This window comes from Anticarsia gemmatalis, chromosome 18 (assembly GCF_050436995.1).
Source record: "Anticarsia gemmatalis isolate Benzon Research Colony breed Stoneville strain chromosome 18, ilAntGemm2 primary, whole genome shotgun sequence".
Lineage (NCBI taxonomy): Eukaryota > Metazoa > Arthropoda > Insecta > Lepidoptera > Erebidae > Anticarsia > Anticarsia gemmatalis.
Genome location: NC_134762.1, coordinates 6,780,156 through 6,802,059, shown reverse-complemented (window position 1 = coordinate 6,802,059; position 21,904 = coordinate 6,780,156). Strand labels below are relative to the sequence as shown.

General features: G+C 33.3%; 1 non-coding gene across 1 annotated transcript; it reads left to right on the top strand.

Annotated features, from left to right (window-relative positions):
- Positions 1 to 16,705: 16,705 nt before the first annotated feature.
- On the top strand, positions 16,706 to 16,777 carry TRNAQ-CUG (transfer RNA glutamine (anticodon CUG)). The gene has a single exon. It is a non-coding gene; the product is annotated as a tRNA-Gln (tRNA).
- The last annotated feature ends 5,127 nt before the right edge of the window (positions 16,778 to 21,904 follow it).

The following is a 21,904-nucleotide window of genomic DNA, read 5'->3' as shown; positions in this document are numbered from 1 at the left end:
TACGAGTAGGTGAGAGGGCTCTTTACAACATTAAACACAGTTTCTATTTAATCGAACATTTACATAAAGTGTTCAATCATTTTTCAATCTATAGGTAATTTAGCTTTTATAATTTTTAAACTTTTATTTGTATTGAAATAAGCCACAAAATATTTTATGGCTGTTAAAACTATTTTGTTTCACTAAATGATTGCTGAAATAAAACAAAAGTAATTGTTTGCATGCAATTGATTTAATCACTGCAGTAGATTTAGTAAGAATAATTTTATTACTAATATACAAAAAAATAAAATATTCCTTTCATTCATATTAATTGTGAAAACAGTAAACAAGGCAACTACAAGAGCAAACTAAATCTTATATCATACGCTTCTAAAACAGCAGTTACCAAGAAAACATTAATATAAGAAAATTCTGAAAGCCGAAAATATAATAATATGTGTAATACAAAATCTATTAGTTGCCGTCAGGGAGGCATGTTGGCACCACCACTCGGCACCTGGGCCCGTTTTATTAAACTGCTGAAATTGCACCACCTCATACTAACGCCACCTGTCGAATTATACTTGTTAATTTTACACCTTAATATTTATTTTAATGGTATAAAAGCTTTGCTATTTTGCACGTATTTGTGATTGGGATATAGCGTAAGTATCTATTTGCTATTTGGCGATGCATGTGTATTGACATAAAGTAATATTCAAACGTCTATTTTTTTATTTGATATGTTCCTAGTATGCTAAACAGTATAAGGCTCAACACAAGTTGCTGACGAAAGTATTAAAAAATAAATAACTGTCATAACAGAAATAATGAACAACAGAAAAAAGCAGGTGCAAAATAGTTTAGCACTATCAATTTTCGATGACATTTAGTGCCGGTCTGGGCGTGTAATAAAAGGATTGTTTCCGCAGGCTTCGCTCGTTCCCACTGTCCAATTTGTTTGTATTTCACCATTATATTTATCGCAGTGCACTAAAATATATCTGGCCGGCCGTGAGAGCCGCAATGCGTTTTGCAGTGTTGTCGTGTCGACACCAAAAATTTATATTTATTTGTTACATCTGCTGCCGCTTGTCTAGCTAGGTTTTGTTCTACGGATATCCTTTGGTTAGGCTGTCTTTCGGTTTATATACCTTAAATAAAGGTAGACGGGATTCTGCTGTTCCTCTGAAATCAGTATTGTATTATTTGTTGAACTGTTTGGGGTGAGATGTTATTGATGTAACATTATAATTTAATTTGATATTTGCATCATAGCGTACATATGTTTTTAAAACATGACGTAGAACACAAAATCTTGCGGTACTTTATATTCCAATAACGCAATTATAACATTTTTATTAAGCAGCGACTATGAAACAACAATTTTGCATTGAGCGATTTGAAATGTAAACTCCTTTCCAGAACAAAATATCCTTCTTAAAACCAAATGTTGACTTAAAAACATAGAAAGAAAACGTGACATGATTAAAAAGGTTCAAGCTGCAGTGACATTAATAAATAAATTCCTGTTGTTTTCTTCTTGTCCTTCGATTGAGATTGCAAAAGGTTAAGTGCTCACGTCCGAACGGTTAGAGGATGGGCTTAATATTTAATCACAAAGGTTTTTTCCTAGTTTTAGGTAAATAGATAGTTGTTTTACCGAACTGGTGTCTTCAGCTACAAATATATATTTTTTTGCAAATACAAGTTAAGACATATTGAAAAACATACTATAGCAGAAAATACGCGAAGCGATTGCTGTCTATAACTCATGGATCTTAATAAAATTTAAATTCGGTAGGTAGCAAAAAGTTTGCCGTCTGATTTTATACTACGCTGTACAATTGGGCACCATTATATTGATCGCTAATGATTTTGGCTTTTGTAGATGAAATGTAGGTACATTTTAATCAATCCTGTATTCCTAAAATTGAAAAATATATTTCACCAAAAAAGCGAAGAGAATTCTACTAAAGAAGCAGCGTATTTATGTAAATATTTCATATACATACCTACATATACGTGTACCGCAAACTGTAAAAGTATTTTTCCTTTGAATTTTCGAAATAGTTGGACAGACAAACTCTCTTCGTATACGTGTAGTTTTACGCTGCATTCGAGCAAGAATTAAACATTCATTTTTATTACGTTCCAAGGGAACATGGCCAAGCAACGGCTTTTATTTTTCAGCCTGGCTATATTTTATTTATTTAAGCTGGCAACGTTGGCCATTGGCCACATCGTTAGCAAATTAGGTTCACCTACTTTTTTCTTTACATAAATATTTGAATCTTTGTGAAAAAGTAGCGTATAATCTAGAATACCTACCATGCAACAATGCCAGCAATTATTTGATTTTATTCTCGCTTGTCTTTTAGAAACTTCAATCAAAATGGTAATGTTTTACAACCGATTCCACTACTTCGTGAGGTTAGCTCATTAAGTGGAAACATGGATAGATTCTTTCATACTATATTAAAGACTTATAAATAAGTATTTTTAATTTCTTAATATTTTTTTCGTAACAAAACTCATACTTTAGTATTTCGAATGCCGACAACACGAGGCATTTAATGACAAGAAGAGAGAAAAGCCAATTACAAGAAACTGCAAAAAATTAAGCATTCAAAAGCATATTTCATTAAAACACCTAAACAAACATTTCCATCACAAATTCCTTTGAATCCAAATAAAAATGTTTTATCAAACAAACTGATGCAGTCCTTGATAATATTTAGTTCTTCAGTGACATTTTACAGTACATTTTCTTCATTTTGAACGTAGAGGACAGTGAAATAAAACCATGCCCCGAGTTGGCTTTTAAAAAAAACGTTGTATAATGGCGCGTGCAGTTTCCTTACTGTTTTTATGTTTTTAAACCAGTTTGAATATTGAAATATGAAATGTTTCTTAGGGTGCATAAAAGGCGAATTATAGAGGTGCTTTTCATTGGTAGATGTTGATGCCTTTGAGACGAATATTAAAATAAATGTTGCAAAAACATGTTTTTATAGAACTGTTTTTTTCTGTGTAGAGGTGTGGGCAAGCGTAGCTACTTGAACTTATTCTTTCAGGTGTGTTTGTACATAGTTTGAAAATGGATTTTTAGGTAAAACAAAGTATTCAGGCCTTTTCTTTAGAGAAATAGTCTCAAAGCTTAGTCAAGTAATATTAGTTTCCATAGTAACCGTATCAATCATAGATGCGGTAAACCGCACGAAACCAATCGGAAGCTAATTCCCAGTCACAACACCAAACGTTGGGAACAGAATTACAGGAATAATTGAAAGATTCCAAAGTGCCTCATTATTAGCCGACAATCGGACACACACACACGCACACACACACACACGCACAAACACACACACACACACACACACACACACACACACACACACACACACACACAAACACACACACACACACACACACACACACACACACACACACACACACACAAACACACACGATGGTACACTATACAGGGTGATATGCAAACAGTTAATAATTCAACGGACGCTCAGTAAGCAAAGTGAGCAAACGACAATCGCTAATCCATGTACATTTGAACACTAAATGAATGGTTCCGTATCAAGTTGTCATTTCATTTTCAACGCCACTGTATGAACGTTCCATTGAATAGACTGTCCATAGTTATGAGGTTTGGATGGAAATGTTTTGTATTTCTGGAATGCTGGAATTTGTTGCTTGTTTGTATTCTGTCAAACGATAGAAGAGCTAATAGCTAAGGTAATTTGATATCAAGAACTGAGGTAAGGGCATGGTATAATTGTCTCATACACTAGACAAAAAAATCTAATTAATAATTTTATTAGCCCTAACTCCACCTTTGATGAGATTTTATTGCAAAATGTACTATTTTAGTTCCACCTGTTGTTTGCCCTCAAAACTGGCATAACTAGGTCGAAAACCAAGAAAAGTTTGCATCAAACAATTAAAATGTTTCGTACACGGTAAGGATCTCTAAAAGTTTTCAAAATAAAGGTCCTATTCGAGCAGCACTTGCTGTTTGAGTACTTGATGAAATATGCACTTCTTCATGCAGAGGGAATTTTTAAAACTACCCTCGCAAACAAAAAAAACAAACAAAATTTATTTTGCGTCGGAAAAATGCTCTGTTATTGCGAATTCTGTCTTGTGTTGCCAGGTGTGATTCGAAGCAAATGCAGACTCAAAGCCGGTTTTTGAGGAGAGGTGAATAAAATAAAGTATTCCTTTGAACCAAGTAGATGGTTGAAAATACTTGGAAAATAGAGTGGTTTTGTTTGAAGGTATGTTTGTGTTGAGAGAATTAGAATGTATGCTGTAGCACTTGTTCTTTTCTACAGATACAATTTTTAACAATGGAAAATAACAGCTGGGGGGCTATTGCCATGCCACTATGCTGTAAGTACGTTGTTTTCTCTCATAGATTATTGTGATTAACACGTTGCGACAAAGCAGCAATGTAAATTTGATGTATGTTATACACAATACGCAGAATCTTACCACATACATAAAGCTGCAAAATTTTGGATACTGACTGAAGAACCATTAGCCTATTTATAATCCTTTTTCTAAGGACAAAATGATATAAAAAAGTATTCATCACACACATTACCTACACCCTCTATATAAGTATAACAGGTGTAAAAACATAGAAAATCTCTGAACCAAACTGCGGTTTAAACCAATATCGTCAACTACGAGAAAAATAAAATAGTCTGAAAATGCCACTGACGACGTCTATTACTGAATATTAAATTCTGAAGTTTTTCACTTATTTCATAAACGCTGCAGACTTCATAAGCAATTCTCTTTGAAACACTGTTTGATAGTTATTTACCTGGCCTTTTACACATTTTTGAAAGTCATTTTAAAATGAGGGATAACCACTTTGTAGGGTCCAGAGGTCAAATATTTTTTTCAATGAGTAACGAGATCAAACATGTCGGCCGACACTCTTTGATGCCTAACGAATGTACCGACAGCAAATATAATCTAATACACAAATTCAAAGTTGAATCAACATTTTAGCTTTTACATACAAAATGTTAATGAGCTATTTTGCGATATTGAATATTAAAATACTTATATATTCTATGATATTTTTATAGTATTAGACACGAATATATTTTCAGTTCATTTGAAAATTTGAATTTGCAATACGAATTTCTGAATATATTACACAGTGTCGGTCCCGTTCACGTAATGTTTTATTATACGCATTTATTTATTTAAAAAAATGCTATATTAATGTAATAGTATTGTCGTTCTTTCTTAGAACTCATCCTTTGTAAAAAGGTTGCTCAGACTCAAGCCAGAAACTACTTTGACTAAATGATTATATTTTTTTATTATATCCGTCATATTATGTGTTTATCTAAATCAGGGGTTCCCAACCGTTTCTTATTTCGGGACCACTTTTATATTATTCTTGTTAGCAGGGACCACTATGTAAGTATATTAAAAATAAAGTGTAATATAATCATCCCGATAATTTAAAATTTTAAAGTCACTCGCGGACCATATTTTGTTCCACGGACCACTGCTTGGGAACCACTGATCTAAATACAAATACACAAACGCAAACACAAATTATCTGAAATAATAATAAAAAGACATATAACGCGGCATTTCATTTACAATAATGTTCCCGTCGGAGAACAACAACTCTGTAAATAAGAATAGCGAATTACGAAAATACAATACAGCGGTCAATACGAAAATCGCGAGCGTATTACGAATATTTAAAATGGTTTACAATCAAATTATCATTATTTCATTTGCAGCCAGTACCGAATTATGTGGCGTCGTTGCAAATATTCGCGTACGGTTTAATTTTCCACTCTGTTTGCTCTCTCTTTATATAATTGCATACTCTTTGTTAAAGACTTTCTTTGCCCAATTATTGTTTCTGAAATGACTGCGATATTTTTGCGACAAAATCGAAATTAAATGCGAATTTGTATCGAGTTTTTGCTTTGTGTGGTTGAAATTGGTTCAAATTACTAAACGAATTGGATTGGGATTCAATAGCTGATTTTTAGATTAATTTTAGGAGGATAGAAGATAGGTTATAAATTATGGATTATTTAGGAAACAATAACTAAAAAAAACATATTTCCAGGCAAAGCTCCAAACAACTTCCTTGATCCACAAGCTGTATTATTATTCTATTGCTTTTTCTAAGCGTTTAAACAGTCGCTGTCATTGTGTCTAAAAGTCAGACCTACATATTTATTCAAATGTTTGACTACCTTCATAAAAAGGGAGAAAAAGAGGCTACAAAGTTCTAAAATCCGCTATATTTTCACATGCTAATGAATAAATAATATTTCCCTTACACGGCGAAGCCAAGCAAGTGATTCTTTGCTATATTGAAGAAGGCAAACAGATACAAATCATAAAAACCAACGGTATTATTATTTCATAACCAAGGCGCATTAATTTTGGTGTATATGGCGAACCATATACGTGTGTTTTGGTGAAAATTTCTGTTAGGTATTACGCACATTGTTTCTTTGTATAAAATTATGGTTTCCATACTGGATAGGTAACAAATATAATCACAGATTAACCAAACAATGTTTTATATCCATGACATAAGTATGGCATATTACTCTATCGTCTACTTTTGAAATCTGCTGCATAATATTGGTGCACATTCTTATAAAATTGTCGCAAGAGGCTTTGAACATACTTTAAATCACAACTGGCTATATAATCTATGAATCGATAGTTCTATTCTACCGTTTATTGGTCATCAGCAGTGACAAACTCTTATATACTTCGTACTGGACGTACGCAGACGTCGCTACCTCAAAGTTTAAAAAACTAGTTTTTGGAATAGTCATTCTACAATCCAATTTAGAATATTCTCGTTCTTTACATCAGTACTTCATAGTTATGTATTACTAGCTGACCCACGCAACTTCGCTTGCGTCACATAAGAGAGAATGGATCATAATTTTCCCCGTTTTTGTAATATTTTTCGTTGCTACTCCGCTCCTAATGACCGTAGCGTGATGTAATATAGCCTAAAGCCTTCCTCGATAAATGGTCTATTCAACACAAAAATATTTCTACAATTCGAACCAGTAGTTCATGAGATTAGCGCGTTCAAACAAACAAACAAACTCTTCAGCTTTATAATAATAGTATTGATTATAGTACATAATCCACTTGTATCCTTTCCACGTATACCTTCCGATCGGTATCCACTCACAGAATGTACAGGCCTTTATGAAAAGAGTGAATAAGTGAAATTCAGCGGCGTACCTCGCCCGTTGAAACATTTACACCCAACAGCTTGTTTTACATTTTCAGAATGTTGCAGTATCGATGTTGGGAATTGTGTGGATAGCCTTCAGTTGAATTAACACTGTAAAAGTTTGCAAGGATGTTTTGATAGGTATCCAAAGTAGCTAATAAAATGAAAGGCATGTATGCAGATTTCAAAAGAATTTTTGAATATTATTCCTTGTTCAGTAAACATTTGGAAGTTTTCTGATGGCAGCTCAATCCTCGAGACTGCTTGTTTGAATGTAAATAATCGCAGTCTTGAGGACCCTGAAATATGGGTCAAAAGCTTATTGCCATAGGTATAACTACTTAAAAATATTAGGACAGTATATTTTAAAAATAAGGATTATAAAAACATATTTATTATTATATTAAGGATTTTTAAATAACTCGGATCCCTGATCACACGCAATCCAGCAACTGCTAACAGAATAATAGAGCAGAAAGAACACTTGCATTTTTTTCTTTCTCACAGGTTGTATTTTCGGTAGATCCACGTTATTTTTACCGAAGCACTTGAGCGCTGCACGGGTGGGTGGCCAACAAATATTTGATATCGGGCACAGGCCGGCTCAGCCCGCTTCTTATTCTCTTCACTACACCGTGAATTATTGTACTCTTATGTACTACCTACATACCTCACTCTTGTACCTTCTTAATAGTTTATTTGATAGCTTTTTGATGTTTGTTTCGATAGACTAGATAGTTGGAAATGCGAAAGAGACTAATGGAGTCTGCGGAAAACCTTTACCTAACAATGGGACACGTATAGGTTAGGAAAAAATCAATAAAGCTAGAAGTAAAAATACACCAACTGTTGCATTGAAATTCAATAACAATGTGCTCACCAGTATTTTTGAATATCTATCTACATAAACAAGTAAATGGCAGGAATATAAATATCAAACTACACCTTCTCTTTATATTAAAAATTTTGAAGTTTCAAAAGCATAAATAAGCACTCAGATTCACGCTCATAGCTGTATTATCTAAATTGATGTCATAAACCACTTTAAAAATGTCTGCCAAAATTCTCTCAACATAATTTTCAATGAAGTGAAAATATACATCACATCGTAAATTAAATAAGAGGCTGTAAGGGTGGCCGTATAAATCGTGAAGCCAGGCAGTGTCTGGAATGTGTTACAAGCTATGCCAAATATTGCCTGAAACTGCCTGAAATTGCCTGAAATAGCCTGAATGGCGAGTTTACGTCCATGCCTTTGTTATTGGTGGACAATGTTTGCTTTCGTATTTAATATGTATTTTGAACACAATAGAAAGTCAGGTGGAAGTTTAAATAAAATAAAAATGGATTTTTAAAATCTGAAAATGGTATTTTATTTTCGTTGTTTAATACTTTGACCTATAGAGCAAAGCTGCTCAGGTTTTCGGATTACTTTGAAGAATTTACTTAAACGATCTACTGATGTCGAATTATTACACCTTATATAATATTATGAATATGAAAATGGTGTAGTTCTTTTGCATATTCAAACGTCTCTTAAATTAAACTAAGCTACACAATTATTTTAATATAAAACAAGAAACTATACAGGATAATGCTACTATTCAAAGCCACTAATAAAATTCACAAATCCATTTCATCTCACCGATTTTTATACCTTAAGAAGATTCCAGAGTAATCCTCTGAGATGGTCGCAGGAACAGAATATTAATCCGGGCTTAATAATGCGGCCTGCAAGCGAGGTCTAAGCTACACGAAGCCTTTAAGTAAAACCCTCGATACACGATGCTGTTCTGAATATTCATATTAAATGAAGTGTTTCTGCATTATGCTGTACCTTGGCCGCAAAATACCGCCTGTAATATTGCATCTGTTTAGGGACAGTCTAGAAATAAATAGTGTTACGAGGTGCCTGTGATTTTTGGTTATCAGAAGCCTTTACTCCATATCTGTCATCCCAGTCTTCTGTTTTCTTCGTAAATGATCTGTAACGCGATTATCTACTAATATCGATTAACGATAACGGCTGTCGACAAATTATGTATTAAAATCTACAAAAAGTTGCAGAAAAAACTTATTTCGCAGATGTCAAACTCTCAATAGTTGATAGTACTGACTGTAGAAAATAGAACACCATACTTATTAGTGTATACGTCTATCAATCTACTAGTAAGAAGTAATTTTTTCATGATTGACACTTGAGAAGTTTTATAGTGATTCATGTTTAAGTAATGGCTAAGATGGTACGCTATAGTTTCCTGTGGGGATGTATTATCCTTTAACTATCTGTATAATTAATTTTCTTCCCGATATTGTTTCTTACCGTCTACCCAGGCCTTATTCCTCGCCACGGCCGTTATAGACCGTGTCAAAGTGCAAAGACGACTGCGCATAATCGCCAGTTGCGGATTACGCAAATGATTCTAGCTGTACCAGGATGCACTAAGACGGAGAATTTGCATTCATTATTTATCACTTGTAGTGTTCAAAAATTTTCTTGCGTGACGAGTTTCGGACTGTGATTTTTGTAAGTGACTGAGAAAATAAAGAAAAAATGTATTTCCAAAATTTTACCCATTAATGTCCCACTACTGGACAAGGATTTCGTCCCGTAATAAGGGAGAATCCACCACGCTGACTATGGGTGGGTTGGGGACTTTGCATACTTTCAAGAACTGTTCTAAGGAACTCTTGAAGGTTCTTTCCTTCACCGCTGGAAAAAGTGACTATTATTTCTAATACACACAACTTCGAAAAGTCATTAACTTTTGTTATTCCTTTTTATTAACGCAGACAATTTTTATTATTAGGTAATAATATGAATTTTGTCTGCGTTAATAAAAAATATCACTAATACCTATTAGTGATAACTAATTTAATCCAAACGAATATACGATACTAGAGAGTTCATCGGCTAGAATTTTGTTATTCCTTGACAAAATAGGGACTTCGTAATTTCATAAAGAGTAGCTGATTTGTCTATTAAAGTTATCTACTGAAAGTATGCTTTTGATGGCCTTTCAGAGTCAATTATTTATTATATAGGTTGAGTACACCGGGTTGTTATGCTATTTTTAGCTCGGTATAAAAGTAGGTCATAAAGTAATCAATCACCCAACGTTTCAAAGTTATATTCCCTTTGACAAGCCGCAGCATAAAAATACAAACATTTATAACTGCGAGCATAAGGGCTTTCAATCAGCGTTCGAACTGCATCGCATCAGGAATACCGATAGGTTATTTTCCATTATTTTTTACCTTACTTTACGGGTGATATATCGGAAGGTTAATGCATTTATAATATTAGTCTAATGTAAAAGGCCACGTTACCAAACTACAGCCAACTAATGAGCTATATTCTATTAAAATATTGAACAGTGAACACCCTAAGTAGTAGCACTGACTGACCATCCTAGGAATGAAATGACCTCGTGATTAGCAAGTGTTTACAATCAAGGCCCGAGGCCGCAAAAGTAGCATCATATAGGTTATAAAATCCTGAATAAATCAGGCAAAACATCAAGCGTTCGAGATGTAATTTGGCCACTTAATAACTGGGTATAACTTAGCTCTAGTATAAAATGATTCACTACGGACGCCGGATAGTCTCGGCCTCTGCCAAATCCACTTAAAGTGGAAGCACTTAGTTGAGATTTTTTACTTTTTTCTCTACACGCTGTGGCGAAAAGACTAATAGCCCGACTTAAGCACGAATACAGATTAATGCTGGCGCGTAAATTTTCTTTTATTTAAATTCGAAACCGTCTGAAAGAAGTGTTTTTATTAGCATTCGCAAATAGTGGCCAGGATTAAATGGGGGTTGATTTTAATGTAAGCTTCTTACGTTGGTATTCTTGGGGTAAAATGTAAAATTCTTGTCTTGAAACAGTGTTTCATAATCTAAAGCCTGGACGGTGTTCATTTATTCATATCTAGTCTGTAGTGTTTACGTTGAAGATGCAGATTATGAGAATTTGTTATTTTCTTCTGTGAAGAAAATATTTCTAAGCTTCCAAACCTAAGTACATTTGGATATTTTTAAAACGTGAAAACTAGGTACAACCATACAAAACTAACTTTATCACCAAAGAATATAAGTTTTTGGTAAAATAACATTCTATCACTGTTCTAACTTAAACAGGCCTCAAAGGTCTAATGACAGATGATCAGTCCAGACCACACAGCATCATTCTTCTCTCTGAATGATTATAATGGAAGGAGGGGGCATTAACTCAGCGACACTATTAAAACTTTTCGCGACAAAAATTGATTATCTCCGAAGTTGTTTGTCGTAGCGTTAGGAACTCCTCCGGTTTCCATAATATGCAACTTATGGTTTACGATGAGAAACACTCCAAACTTTTTTTGTACCAAATGATAAAAAATAAGTTACGTCCGGGGGTGAGTTCGCGTCATTACCGTAAAGGAAGTTGTAATGAAAAATTGAGAATTCAGTGGACTTGGCTAACGGTTTTTGAGATTATTTCTTGCCCTGATTTTTGAGACTTGGATTTGAATAAACGTGATATATTTGCTGCTTTATAAAAACAAAGTAAACGTATAACTTTCGTAATGTCCCAAGTATGTATACATACAGCGTCCATGGTAAAGAAAAATTGGCAACATAGTAAAAAGAAAAAAAATCTGCCTATTTTTCAATCGCCTGTTAGAATAATTTTTAAAATGATTTTTCGATTTAATTTATCCTGCATCAGCAAAACCAATCCCGAAACTGAAAAAGCTGGTGATTTAAAAGAGAACAAAGGTATATACGATGATTAATATTTCATGAGATTTCGGATTAATAATAGCATATTCGTCTCAACAGTTTGGAATCGACAAAGTTCAGTGGATAGTCAGCTGAACTCGGCTGCAGCAAGTTTAATCTCCCAAGATATCGCTTACAAAGTCCCTGGTCAAAAGCGCATACATTTGCTTCATAACTTGATCAAGATATTCAGATTCAAGTTATCGTACTTTTAAACTTTCGTATTGAATTATTAATATGATACGGGGATTAAAACTATGATAGCGTTAATATATAATAGGATCCGCAATTTAATATGCTTAACGTTTCGACGAACGTAGCACTCACCATGGTCTCCATACTCTCCATATACCGAAACTTTAGGCATTTTAAGGTAAAATATGTGTTCGCGTTAATTCCTGTATCTTATTATATTCGTAAGTTCAAAAGTTATGATAGCGGTGTTTACCTGGTTTTTTGTCTTATACTAGGTATACGGTTTTAAATGCGATCATGCCCTTCAGATTGCTTGACGTTCCTGCGCTGGTTACATTGCCCGTGGTCATAAGTTGATTGTGCATTAAATAAAAAGATACATTAAAAATCTCACACACTGTTACCTGTATATAAACTAAGTGAGATAATCATGCAACGCGAATTCTGCGTTGGTTTGACGTTTTGCTTAATTTGCATTAAACGTACTGTGGTTTCAAGCCGGCAACCAAACAGGTAAGACTAGTATTGGGCCTTAATTATATATTTTCGCTACTAGTACATCAAATTATAACAGAATAATCTTACAACTTTTAACAACCACTTCTACCGACGACACGTACTATCGAATAAAGTTATCGTCTTTTCCGTCGCCAAAATTGATAGCCAAAAGTATTCTTTCGACTTTTCGTGTGTAATAGTTTTATTTCACTACATTTGTTCATACCTGATATCTTTTTAGTTTTTCTCCACTAACTGATAAAACAAACTAAAACGTTCAACAATTAGAATGACAAACGTAATCAAACGGAACATTAGTCCGACGTCCATTGTCGACAAGGTTCGCTGCACAACTTGGACGAATTCTCAACTAGTCGGGAATAGAATTTGTGTTGAAACGAGGACAGATCCTACTTGCGACACCATTTACACCGATAAGTGTACATTGACAATATTTTACTACATGTCTCTGTTACATTCTAGGTAACTTTTATTTTAGATTTTTACAATATTTTATATTTGAATTTGTTGCTTGTATTTTGATTAATCGAAATAACTCGCGATCCCGTTTGGATCATCGTTGTAATAACAATTAGTTCGCAAACCGTGTCTGTATAACAGGACCTTATGACCAACGTTCCTAAATTTATTATTATATGTATATCATGTACTTACTATATTATACTTTATTATTTCTCATGGCTAATATATTATTACCCAAAATAAAAATCAAGCTTGTGGTCTATAAAACTGAGTTTTACTCTACTCTCTACGTTAATAAGTTGTGCTTTCTGTACAGGAAGTATAAGTATTATCATCGTATTTTTGTACGGCATACGCCATGCAAAGGACTGAATAAAATGACGTTTTTATTTATCACAGTACTCGCAGAAGTTTAAATAATAGATAGAAACTATGAATACACTCAATCAGAGTTTTATTGTATCAGTTGTTACCGTCTACGTGTGTTCTATTTTCATTCACGGTCATGCACAGGTATATACTAGTATTCTCTTCGTACCTATATAATACGCCTTGTTCTCTTATTTTGAAGTAGTTGGTAAGTATGGTTATATACGGTAAGAAGGCACACTAAGGAATAAGGTTATTATTTTCCAAGTGTTCATAGAAAATGGGCCTCTGTGAGTCTTTTCTATAAGAAACAGAAAAACACATATAAAAATATAATTTTATTGCAGTCCTTATTGTCTCTCTCTCTCTCTCTCTTCCTGGCTATTCGTCCCATATGGTTGTGGTCCTTATTGTATTGCATTCTAATGCATTTCTTAAATCTTTTTACATGCCTTTTTTGGCACGTTGCTTCATATCAAAATAAAAGATTTAATAAATTCATTGTTTTTTTAATGATAATCATCCAATGTTTTTCTGGTAAATGTTACCCTCCAGTGTGATAGAAGCAAAACGTTAATTATTTGAATTAATAGCAATCGGTTTCAATCAATTTGCGGTTCAATTGTACGACAAAGCGACGGGAGTTATGTGTCGATTAATTCGGAACTCGTTAGCAATGGTACTGCATTGGGAATTTGCAATTTGTTTGCTTTCCAAGTTAAAGGAAAAAGGTTCGGCTTTAGACTGCATGCTCGTAATTGGCTAGTGGTGAACGACTTTCTAATGAACAATTTCGGGAACGGCTTCCAATTACCAAATATTCGTAGCTTTTTAAATCGTCTTTGAATTAACAGATTTTTATTGGTCTTAGTTTCCAATTTGGGAATGAAAGTGAATCGTTACATTTTGTCTTATTTTTATGACTATACGAGTATACTTCGGCAGCAGTTCCAATAAAAATCTGTTAATTGGTTTTGCACCCACTATGCTAAAAGTCTAACAATATTTCTTCGGTACTCCTTCTTAGGAAACTTTTCAAACTGTGGGTTACAGAAATAAATTAACCAGGTGCCTATTACATACATAATATACTAACATTAGGAACAATTTTTATATGCTTATACCTTTGAAAATACGCAAACATACAGTTTATACATTCCGAAGCATACATCTTGAAACCGTATTCACCTACACTTATAACGAAATTCCTACGAATAACGTAACTAAGAAAGTCTCCTAGAAATAATACCCTCACTTAAACTCTAAGATAATCTCAAGATCTTTGGAATCACTTCCAGAAACTGATCAGTAATTGCCATTAAGAAGTGAAGCTGGATAAAATCTATAATGGAATTAAAGTTCAGTCGGGATCCTATTAATCGGCTTACATTAAAAGCCGAGGTGCATTTGCTAGACCAAATTGAAGTGTTACGTGCCGAGTGCCTGCAATGTTCTGTTCGTAGTGCTATTTAGAGTACCTACATTGATTTCAAAGTGCCTGTTTTTTGTATCACCTTTGTTCTTTCTATAGCTACTCTTACTTGGTCTGGGACTTTAAAGTCTACGCAAGATTTCGTTTGCGGGACTTCAAATTAACTCATTTTATTTGAATCCGTTTTTTGTTTCGACAGTTATAAATATACATACATACAAGTCTGTAAATTTTCACAATTAATTATATTTATAGTACGGTACATATGTGTAGTATAGTACAGTCTACAATCTACATTGAATATGTTAAATGTCATTTTATTAAAAAAACAATGGTGACGAGTCCGCATTTAAAACAAGTGCAACTTTTGGATGGTGAATTCATTTTTATTGATCCTAAATACAAAATTGCAATTGTAAGGCCCAGTTTCCCAGCTCATAAATATGTGCTAAATAACATGTCTGCTAGATAAGGTCAACAATTAAGCTATCTGATACTTATCCAGAAGGGATGAAACCGGGCCAATGCCTTCTTAAAAACTTATAAAGTATAGCCCATTTTATATCGCAGAGGTAACGTTGATTATTCCACTAAATATCCCTATTCTAATCAAAAGACGTCTTCAGATTATTTTTCAAAGAAAATAATAAAGGTAGTGAGTGGAACTAAACTCATTAAGTGTGAACGAGCCTTTATCCAAGGCTCGAGTGAAAATTAAATTTCATTGCGAACTTTCTTGTAATATTTTTTATTAATGTGCACTTACCTTTATCTACGCTTAAGTTATTTCCACGAGTTCTATGAAAGGCCTGCTAAGTAGTACCAAGGCTGGGATTTTGCTAGACATTGTATAAATAATAAGAAATAAATAATAATAATAAATAAATTTAACCCATTACTGTCCCGCTGCTAGGCAAGGGTCTCCTCCCGTAATGAGGTAGGGGTTAGGCCTTGAGTCCACCACGCTGGCCAAGTGCGGTTTGGGGACTTTGCATGCCCTCAATAAATGTATTAAACAAATTTTAGGCATGCAAGGTTTCCTCACGATGTTTTCCTTCACCGTTAATACGAAATAAAGTAACAAATTCTTAAAATAACAGTTACTGTACACTTAATATTTTTAAAAACAAAATTTGTTATACTAATACACTTCTAACAGTTATGTGCGATCTTTTTATAAACAAACTTAACTTGATTTGTAAATAAGTATCATACTTCTAATATCAACTTAAATTCAAGCTATAGAATTCCCTAGTTATTTAAATAAACTTTAACTAAACGCAAAGAGGTAATTATGTTATGTAGGACCTATTATAATTGGTTGGAAATGAAAACAAATGACAGTTTCAATAATAAACAATACTATTTTACATATCAGTCTAATTTATTTCAATATGATAATCACACAAGATTTTAAGTCGTATTTCAAAGTGTATAAAGACTGCAATAGATAAACAATGCGACTAATATCAACATTGTCTATACGTTAATATATCAATGAGCAAATCGCAGTACCAATAAATCTGTAAAGTGCCAAAGATATTCCATACAAACTCTTTAGTACCAACCTATTGATAGACCACGAATGTAAGCAATGTTCGAAAGAGACAAACGTACGCGTTAAAGCGTAATAGACATATATCTGTCATGCGCAGTGAGTTTTTCGTGGAATGTAGTCAGAAATTTCAGAGCTTCTCTCAGCGGTCCCATGGTGTAATGGTTAGCACTTTGGACTCTGAATCCAACGATCCGAGTTCAAATCTCGGTGGGACCTGTCTTTTGTTAAACTTTTTATTAAATTTGTAGAATGTTTTGATGATTTTGGAGGTTATGTTTGTTTTGTTTATGGATGTTTTAAAAGTAAATAATATATGATACAGGCACTGAAGCTTTTTAATTTTACGTTTTAAAACCTCTTAGGGAGTCTGAACTTTATTTTCTTGGTATTTTTTTTAGAAAAGTATTAAATAAAATTATTAATAAAATATACACTGTATCTAATCATTTTAAGGCTGATACTGATACTATCAATAATTTATTTATGCAATAAATATTAGGTTACATTATTTTTGAGGTTATTTCAAAATAACTTATACCTAAACTACGTTTCGTGAATTTGCTATTAACATAATTTCAGGCGCTTAAAATATTGAAAAATTGTACTTCTTTGTCTTAACGTTACCTTTAATGTATTGGCAACCTGCGAATAAGACCTAATTTTTGTAAACTTATTGCTTTTTTTCGTAAGAGATATATTTTTTGCGTAGAAGTAATGTTTATCTAAGAAACTAACGGTTCCTAAAAAAAGAATAATAACAATTCTTTTCAAACAATAATACCTAATAGTACTGCTAGAAATGTTGAATGTAGTTTATACATTACACAATACGTTAACAAAGAAGATATAAAGTGTATTTAAAATATCGTAGTTCAATAAGAAGTAACGTCACAGTACAATTATCGCTCCACTCCAAATCACCAATAGAATTGGAAAAGCGAGCGAGCTGATGCTATGAGCTACGTCTTACTGTTAGCGATTTTATGGGAAGTTGAACAATACATATTAATGAAAAAATCTATTGCATCCCTTAAACCCTTATTGAAATGTAAGATTAATTATATATAAGAATTTACTTCATTTCTTTAGCCATTCTAAATTACCAATTGGTCCATGTATGACTGAACGAAACAAAGGTTTTTTCCTTGTCTTACCGAAGAAGGTAATTCTGGCTATCAGATTGTCAGTTCCAGAAAATATATAAGACTAGCTGACCCGCGCAACTTCGCTTGCGTCACCTAAGAGAATAGGTCAAAATTTTCCCAATTTTTGTAACATTTTTCGTTGCTACTCCGCTCCTAATGACCGTAGCGTGATATTATATAGCCTATAGCCTTCCTCGATAAATGGGCTATCTAACACTGAAAGAATTTTTAAAATCGGACCAGTAGTTCCTGAGATTAGCGCGTTCAAACAAACAAACAAACAAACAAACTCTTCAGCTTTATTATATTAGTATAGATATACAATGTTAGTGTGTTAGCAATATTAAAACAGTATTATCAGCACACAAAGCTGAAAAGTAACGACAAATAAATTGTGATTGTTTTTACCTTGCCCTAAATGCATTGCTTGCTTTATCAGAAATCAGAAATATTTATTTGCATAAAACAAGTACATTTTCAGGTATTACATAATTTAATTTGTAGTCTGTATAATATATATTTCTTTCTTTCAACTTCTTATTTCTCCGCTATCAGTACAACCTGGCCTCCCCACAGCTATTTAGTTAGTAAAGAAGAAAGAATAGGTGCCGTTCTCTTTGCATTTTTATTGGACATTTTCTCTCGTTCGTACATTGGATTTGAATAATACTGTTTAACACAGAAGCTAAATTCGCACCGCTATTGTAATATTTGTTTAAAATGTACTGAACGTGTGCAGCCTTGAGTTTTAGTAATAGCTGGTGTAGAAACAAATGTAGGTTATACTTTTCTTAATATGTGGTGACTTTGGAGACGATATTCGAGTATAAGTTAAGTAATCATTGATTATCAGTTTTGAAATTGTTTTAGCCAGTTGCATTCTCCCGTTGATTTGCCAACAACTATTTAGTTCATGTGTGATGTGACTGACTGTGTATGTTCGATCTTTATTGTGTGAAAACGGTTGAAGCGATTCAAATAAAATACGATTATAGACTCCTTTTCTTCGTGGACAGAACGGCGGGAGCACGCTAGTTTAAAATTTCAATTATTAATTTAGTTAACTCACTATAGTTTTTCAGTTCCCTCGGCTTTTATTAATATAAATCATCGAATTTGTAAATAAGGCCGTTTGCTGTGTATCAGCGAATTATTGCTAAAAAAAAAATGCAGGCGTTTTTATAATACAGATGGATGGTAAACCCAAGCTGACCTATTCGATCGGGTGAGCCGAAGGACTGCATTCATTTAATTACGGTAATGCGATTGCTGTTTTATTACTTAGATTGAATGGAACTTCCATTTATCTGAAGGTAAGGCGGTTTCAAGAGCCGATGCTAGTATTTTTAGAATTCCTTTGTATTGTTCACCTGTTTGCTTTGAAAGATGTTTGAATTTATTTGATTAATGGCATTCGTAAAAATACCATTCGATTTTATAGATAATCTCGTTATTTGAATTAATTTAAAGTACATGTTGACATTTTGGTATATTTGTGTTAAGTCTACCTGTTCTTGAGGGCCAAAGATAAACAAGGTAAAGAATAAATCGTTTTATTCAAAGTCAAATACTGTGAGTCAGTTTCGCGATTTTTAAATAAGTGATGATAACCTATTCTATAGCTAAATTAACAACAAATGTATGAAAACATCTGTCAGCATTCCATCTGATATGCTTCATAGACCGATTTTACCACTTATTCGCTAAAGATGTAACTGGCTGATCGTATTTTCAGTGATCGAGAAGAAGCTGTGATTACGTATGACTTTTACCTGCAAATATTAGGTCGGGGAAAAAGTCTTTTCGCATTAAAGTATGTATGAACTTGTAATAAAATCTTTTTGGCTTCAAAAATCACAAATGAGTACACGGTTCATTAGGTTTCGTTCAGTGAGCTCGTGAGGTACCCAAATATCGAGCTTTTTTGTGTAGAGCAAAGATTTTATTACAAGTTGATTCATACTATAATGTTGAAAGACTTTTTCCCCGACCTAATATTTTGCTGTACAGTTTTTTTTGCAGTGTTATACTTCTAATGCAATAAAAAAGTACATTAATAAAGGTTTAAATAAACTTGAACACTTATTCAAACCTTAATATCTAAAAAGCTAAGAGTATAAGCAGCACTCGTCTTTAACTTTAATCATTGCAAAGAGTGACGAAATTGACTTTTTTGAGCGAATTTTCTTGGATACACCTTAATTTATGGACCCTCTTCGCGTTATTGAAAAAGCCCTCTGTCTTTGGGGTGTCCTTAAGATAGGAGGCATAAATATTCATGACTGTCTTGGACTAGTCCTAATTTTGACTTGATATGCATATTATGAGAATGTATAATTCAATTTGGTTATATAAACTTTTTGTTTGGCAGGATCAAGTTTGACATGTCCTAACGGGCGATGTACTATCACCAGCGGGGATATTATATACGGTGGTGGTTTTTAAATGTACTTAAATTGGTAGGATCAAGTTTAACATGTCTGTTCTTTTACTATTACCTGCGGTTATATTATAAACGGTGGTTTTGAAATGTATGTGAATATGCTGCCTCTTCATAATAATAAAATGATCAGTTGTCACTTCCTTCTTTGGTCAAATATTTAGAATATATTTGACTCACTTGCGATGATAATATAGCCCTAGATTCCAGCTCAAAATTAATGTACTATGCGTTAGTCTACTCACTCTTTCGTTCCAAGATAATAAATTATATTGAAACCTAAGAAAATCTTTTCCCAAATATTTTGATAAAATTTTCGAGCCCCTACAGTAAGGTCGAACTCGTTTTAAATTAACACAGCTATCTTGACTGATTGGAATTTTGGAGCGATGTTACTTCCTTAATGAATATAATACAAAACTTTTCCACTTTTCGCTTCCTAGCTTTTGAACTCTTCAATTTGAGTGAGAATATCTTTGAGGTAAAAGAGAGAAGCCTTAAAGCATTAGAAAGAGAGTTTAGATGGAAATCCAATATAATCAATGTTTTGGTATTTGATTGAATGTATGCATATGTTACTTAATTACGCTTAAGACGCTACTGAGAGGATTTTGATGAACCTTGACAGTGTAAATTATAGTGTTTATTCGCTTATAGAAAACAAGTATTTTTATAGCTTATGTACCACATATAAGCTATAAAAATACTAGTTTTCTGCACGTGGTTTTGATTGTAAAGTTACCTAGTATAAGCTTAGTCAATTTCTCACGGGAAACAGTTACAAAGGCGTATAAGCAGAGTTCGCGCGGACGGAGTCGCGTTTAAACGCTACACAAACTATATTTCCTTTTATTCAACAACAAACAAAGTAATAAAATTCAAAATTAATTGTACAGTTACAAAAAGTTATTCCACGTGAAACAATTATACAAAAACACATTATAATATTTAATGGAGTCAATCTCCCATTTACTTGACAACCCGTCCTGCAAAGATTGAATGAACAAAGGGTCTAAAAATAACCCGCTCCCGGACAAAACAGGACTTAGTAAATAAAATGAAACAATCCAATTATGCTTTGAAAGATGTCCCAGGAGTGACTGATCTTTTGTCGCCTTTTGTAATCAGTTATTGAGGGGAATTCTGTATTATTTTGTATATTATTTTGACAAATGTTGGTGATGTAGTTATTTTGTTTTTGTTTACTTTTTGGAGAATGACTCCCGGAATCGAATTCTTCAGTTCTCGATAAAAAATACATTTTAAAACAGGTGTAGTCTAGGTCGTATCTGAACTTTAGTTAATACTCATTATAATTTATTATAAGCCTCTTTCTCATCATAATTTATATGTATGATTGTACTAGACTAGCTAGAAAAATCTGTGAAATAAAGTGTTAAGAAATTAAAGGGTTATTATTTGTGATGCACTGAATGCATAATTGTTCCTGTAATTTTCGTTTTGAAAGATATGCGGGAAGATAGAGAAATTATAACTAAAAGGATAAGCATTTCTTGCTACTCTGTCTACATCTTCGGGTTTAACAGGTGTAATATTATGTATGTAAAAGTACATAAGCAAACCTTTTTAAAAAGAGACGAAGCTGTGTGCTCTACCTAGTAAAGTATAAATCCATTAAGTGTTTCATTACACGGCGACAAATATTGTCCCTTCAATCACACGGTGCGTTGTTGGAGTACAGCTCAAACAACGCCGGGCGACAATTTACTTATTTCTCTTTTTTCCACGACGTTATGC